The 5861-nt window shown below is 37.7% G+C and overlaps 1 long non-coding RNA gene across 1 annotated transcript; it reads left to right on the top strand.

Annotated features, from left to right (window-relative positions):
- Nucleotides 1-324: 324 nt before the first annotated feature.
- LOC113655675 lies at nucleotides 325-4685 on the top strand. The gene is made up of 3 exons (XR_003443777.2): nucleotides 325-975; nucleotides 1162-1235; nucleotides 1642-4685. It is a non-coding gene; the product is annotated as an uncharacterized LOC113655675 (long non-coding RNA).
- The last annotated feature ends 1176 nt before the right edge of the window (nucleotides 4686-5861 follow it).

Here is a 5861-nt window from a genome sequence, read left to right as displayed (position 1 = left end):
GATAGGGATTGGGATTGTTAGGGATAGATAGGGATAGTGATAGGCATATAGTATTTTAGTATATATATATATATATATATATATATATATATATATATATATATATATATATATATATATATATATATATAAAATTTATCTTTTTAAATTAATTTTAAACTTTAATTGTATATATTCATTTATTTATTTTGTCCTTTCTTCTTCTTCTTCTTCTTCTTCTTCTTATTATTATTATTATTATTATTATTATTATTATTATTATTTATTTATTTATTTATTTACTTACTTACTTACTTACTTACTTACTTACTTACTTACTTACTTACTTACTTACTTATTTTTCTCTCTTTTCTGTTTCCATACTTCTGTGAAGCTGCAATGGGAAATTGTGAAAAGTGCTATACAAATAAATTGAATTGAATTGAATCTTGTGAAAGGAAGAAGCAATTTAGTAGAAATGATTAGTGTTCTTTAATCAGATGGAACACAAATGTAACAGCATTATGTATGGTTAAAAACATCTGTGAGGCTTTTTATCCAAAGAATACCAAGCTAACTGTGAAGCATGGGGATCTCTGCATCGTGTTTTTGGGCTGTCTTGCTGGAAAACGGACTTGGTGTATAACGAGGAAGGAGGATTATCTACAAATACTGAAGCAAAGCCTCAAGACATCAGAAAGAAAACCAGCCAAAAAACAACCAGGTCTTCCATAAGGACAATAATCCATTACCAAGTATACTTCCAGTGTACAAAATATCTTAAAGACAACAAAGTGAAAGCATTGGAGTTGCCTGATCATAAATCCCTGAGCTGAAACGTACTGAATCAACGAAGCCCACAATCCTGACTGAATTACACCAGTTCTATCAGGAAGAATGGGCAAAATGACAGCAAAGTATTTTGTGAAGCTGATTGAAGGCTGATTGAAGGAAGTTAAGCAATTAAAAGGCATTGATATCAAATTCTATTGAACTGTAAGTAAACTTTTAATCAAACCTTAGTAAATAAAAACTGAATTAAATGTTTAAACTATTTTTTAGAACTCTTTAATTAAATAACAACCATTCTCTAAATAGCACAGAGTGTAAATATCTGTAGTTTCGGTGTACTGTATGTAAATTTTTGGTTTCATTTGTTTACTTGTGTTTGGCTTGTTCCAGGAGTAGAATGTAAAAAGCAATCCACCATAGTCCTACACTACTAAGCACAAATCAGTCCGGAAAATGCTGTGAAAGTAAGAATAGTTTAAGAATCTTGACAGTTTCCATGTAATTTACACGTTTACACTTTATATGGTATCAGTCCTTAATATGAAATCCTAGGCTGTAAATTCAGCACTGTACTGATGTATGTAATGTACAGTAGTGATGTAAGTGAGGTTTACTGGCAGTACCATTATACAGACACTAGAGGGAACAACTGCCGCATGGTGTGATCATGTTGTTCACCAAATCACACTGGTGGTGAAAAGACAGTTTTATGGAGTTTTGATGAGCATGTGATGACAGACTAAAGAAGGGAAGTTCATGCTTGTGAAAATTAAAGTATGTGTGTCCGAACTGCATTAGTTCACCTGTTCTTACTGTAACAGTATGAGAGAGCTTACATGCTCTCTCTCTCTCTTTCTCTCTCTCTTTCAGGCAGTGTGGGCCGGCTGTGGCCCAGCGGCTCACTGGCAGGTGTTGATGGCGCTGTTGGCCAAGGCCAAGGGAGCTGTGCTGGCTCTCGGCTCTCGCTGCAGTCTGCCTCTGCCTGCCCGGGCAGTCCCACTGGCAGCTGGCATCACGCTGCGGGCATCTCTCCCAACTATAATTACCAACTCCAGCTGCAGATGGAGACAAGCAGGCGGACCAGTCGCTGCATCCTCCACGGCCTTCAGCCACCTCCACATTCCACCCCACAAAATGCTGAAGCACACCCCATTCTAGGATGAGCACCTCACATCTTACCAGCTAGTAACAAAAGCTTTTTAATAGACAACACCAGTACGTGTCAGCTTGTCAGTTAAGGCTCTATTATGTAAAAGTGTTGAAATAATTTTCTCACCACTCCTACATGGTGCTCTGTCAAAGTGTGCATTTGTCAAATCAAGAAAAAAAAATCTGTTCTCTCACATCTTTCACACATCCCCTCACTCGGCCCATAGATACATGTATCAGCTCACAGATCTGTGGAAATTTAAAACACCACTAAGCTCAGAAAGAAATATATATTTCCATTTAAAGGAATACTCTATAAAATCTCAGCCTTTTCTCCACTGCATCTGTGGTGTGTTAACCTTTGTTATTAGCACGAAAAATAAATATCTAAAGCAATCAGTCCTCAGATTAAACAGACATAAGAAAAGGTTTTTCAAAGGCTGTTCTTATGCAGCTTTTTTAGGACTTTCCAGCACTGGGGAAACACATTAAAAAGCAATTCTCAAATATGAGGCATAACTACAAATTCTTTCCTCTTAGAAAGACGTCATCTCTCTGACAGGGTGAACAATACAGGTTTAGAGCAGGAAATGTATTCCTGTATCGTCCACACACAAAAAACAAACAAAAAAACGGCTGTTTTAAATAAATATCTATTTTAAGCAAGCTTAAGTAAACAGGTTGATTTCAAGGATATTACATTTATAAGAGACAAGCATGAAGTTAAAATTTCTGACACCTTTGAGTATTCTACAACATTCACCCATGTTACATGCCTACTTTCCTTAGGAAACATTGAGAATATTCACATGTTCAACAGGATGTTGCATCATCTCAATCCTGTTTCATCAATATCCTAATAGCCATGGCAAGAAGAAATGTCTTACTCTCACTGTATTCACTGATAGAGACTTTAAAGCATTTTTCTACATTTTTCTGGATAAAGCTGTCTGCCAAATGCCATAAATGTAAAATTGTACTCTATTTCTTTATGTTCTATAATGTGATATTGACTGATGAAATTCAGTCCTATTAACCAAATTATGGATTGAAAGCACATTGCTAATAGAAAAATAATGAATTTGAATAAAGAAGAATGTCCTCATCCCAATAAGATGACTTCTAGTTACATTAACTACATTTTGTAAATGAGCCTTTTTATGCTATGTGAACTTAGACCTTACTTCCAATACTGCTACTTGTTTCAGAATAAAATACAGCCACTGTCAAATACACCTTAAAATACACCTTAGTTAGAAACCTTAGGTAGAAACCTTTAAGATTAGTTTTTATTTATTTATTTTATTTATTTATTTTCTGGTTCATCCAGACAAAATCTATCAGAGCAGAAAGTTGTGCTCATCTTCTTATTTATGAATTTCTTTATCTCCCTTATATATTGTTTTGGTTATATTCCTGTTAATTAAGTGTGTAATTTATGGTTGCTCATCATTTCATAAATGCTCTCCCTGCAGATGTGAGCTATACTCCTCCACAGGTTTCCAGAGTTTTTGTTTTCTAACATGAGTGCATTAGATTAGTGAGTGTGTGTTTGTCTGTGTCCATGCCTGTTTGATGGTGTGTGTGTGTGTGTGTGTGTGTGTGTGTGTGTGTGTGTGTGTGTGTGTGTGTGTGTGTGTGTGTGTGTGTGTGTGTGTGTGTGTGTGTGTGTGTGTGTGTGTGTGTGTGTGTGTGTTCAAACTGGGTTTGTTCCTGGGCCCAGGCATCCTCTGAATCAGACACGGTGTTGCGGTGACAGATGGGAACTCCAGGGAGACTAAAGGAAAAAAGAGAATCACACATAGTCAATGTTTTCTCCACATCTACACAGAAATACACTCCTAACAGCACTATATCCACTAATCAACATTATTTCAACTCTAATATTGCCCAACCTAATCTCTAGCCACCACATGTGTTGTGTGCCTACATGTTATTATCACAGACAAAGATGTTCTGCGTATTTCCCTGCAGGGAGAATTCAACAGAATATCTGTGCACTTGTTACTTTTACATTTGTTGAATCTGGTCTGTAAATGCTGGTGTTTATTGTCTTATGGTATAAAGTCAATGAAGTATGACATAAAAGCCACAGTACAATGAGAGAATTGTTTTGTTGTCACTGTTGTTATTGTTGCTTCACTTGCCATACTATAAAACCACTCTCAGAAAAATATATTACCGTAATAAAGCAAACAAATTGGGTATTTGAGAAACATTTCGTCTCCTTACAAAATGCTGCTTATTTTATACGATAAAACATATCATGCGTTTTTAATGTGTGTTTTGAAGATTATTGTTGAAAAATTATTAGATACTGTAACCATGTAAATCACTGGATTGCGGAAGAAGTAAACATTTTACTGGCATTGAACTAAGAAGGAGTGACATTGTTAATGCTAAAAATCTTACATTTAATAGTTAGAAACAAATGAATAATACTTTTTTTTTTAATTATTGTGATATCTTTATGTGGTGATGTGTGTTGGCTTCGACTTTGTAATCTGGTTTCTATCACTCTGGTTTGTTCTTCATGTTGTCTCGTTTCATTGTTGCCTCCTGCTTGCTCAGTTAAGATTAAATCTACATCTGGATTACTGGAAAGCTGTTTTGTGACACTGATTTTGCATTGTTAAAAACTCTGTACAAATAAAATAAAATCGAACCGAATAATACTAAAGGTAGAGAGTGAGTTTTTCTCTCATCACCCAAGTAGTGTATGCAGGTATATTTGAGTCTATTGGCTGCTCTAGATGCGAATGATAGTGTGTGTGTGTGTGTGTGTGTGTGTGTGTGTGTGTGTGTGTGTGTGTGTGTGTGTGTGTGTGTGTGTGTGTGTGTGTGTGTGTGTGTGTGTGTATACACATGGTGCGATCAGGAGCAGGAAAGCTATCAGAAGAGGAGAGGTGACCTTGTTACTGTACCACTCGAGGCTGGTCAGGCTGGTGCAGTAGGAGGCATGTGTCCATGGGGAAAGTCAGACAGATGCTGTTTCTCTCTCGTTCTCGCCGTCTCTCTCCCTGTGGGTGAGATGGTGCAGTGTCGTCGGTGCAGCTGCCACCTTCACCATCAGGCAGCACAGGAGTGCACACTTGCTAGCTCTTTTTTGTGACCTCAACTACCACCTCAAAACTTTATTCAGACAGCTGTACAGCACACACACAAAGCCAGTGCATCCACAGCTGACCTGTGTATGGAGACACTCTCAACTGTCCACACATTTTATACACCATGTGACACTGTCAGCATGTGTCTGGAGATACACGTGTGTACATTCCTTTAATATGTTTGTGTGTGTGTGTGTGTGTGTGTGTGTGTGTGTGTGTGTGTGTGTGTGTGTGTGTGTGTGTGTGTGTGTGTGTGTGTGTGTGTGTGTGTGTGTGTGTGTGTGCATGCAAGTGGAGAGAGGAGTAAAGAGACAAAAAATGGAGGCTTCACACCAGCTGCCGAACATGACATTTTCTGGCTGGGCCAGCACACCCCAGCAGGAGCAACATCTGTGTTCCTGCCTTTCATCCCCCCCTCTGCTCCCCAGGCATTATGGCTCAGATATCTGCAGCCTAAGAACCAGAGACAAACAGTCATTTTTCACCAAAAAAATGCTAGTGCTACTGCCTAATCTCAAACCATTTCACACTTTCCACTGACAATGAGACAGTTCCAAAACCAAAATCCTACTAGTCCAGAACCAAAAGTCAGGAGCTTGGCATCATTTCAGCAGTGTTTTGTTTCCATGACAGCAACAGTAGAATCCTCATTCATTCATCTTTACTAACAACTTTAACCTGGTCAGTGGTTAGAGTGGTTCCAAAGCCAATCTCAGTCCAGATCACAGGGGGCCATGAACACATATAATCACCCAATTATTCACCATATGGGCAATTTATCATAACCAGTAAACAAATCTGACTACCTGATTTTTTTGCCCACCTCTTCTTTTT

This window comes from Tachysurus fulvidraco, chromosome 16 (genome assembly GCF_022655615.1).
Source record: "Tachysurus fulvidraco isolate hzauxx_2018 chromosome 16, HZAU_PFXX_2.0, whole genome shotgun sequence".
In the NCBI taxonomy this organism is placed as follows: domain Eukaryota; kingdom Metazoa; phylum Chordata; class Actinopteri; order Siluriformes; family Bagridae; genus Tachysurus; species Tachysurus fulvidraco.
The sequence above is the reverse complement of the archived record's forward strand: the minus strand, read 5'-3'. Positions and strand labels throughout refer to the sequence as shown.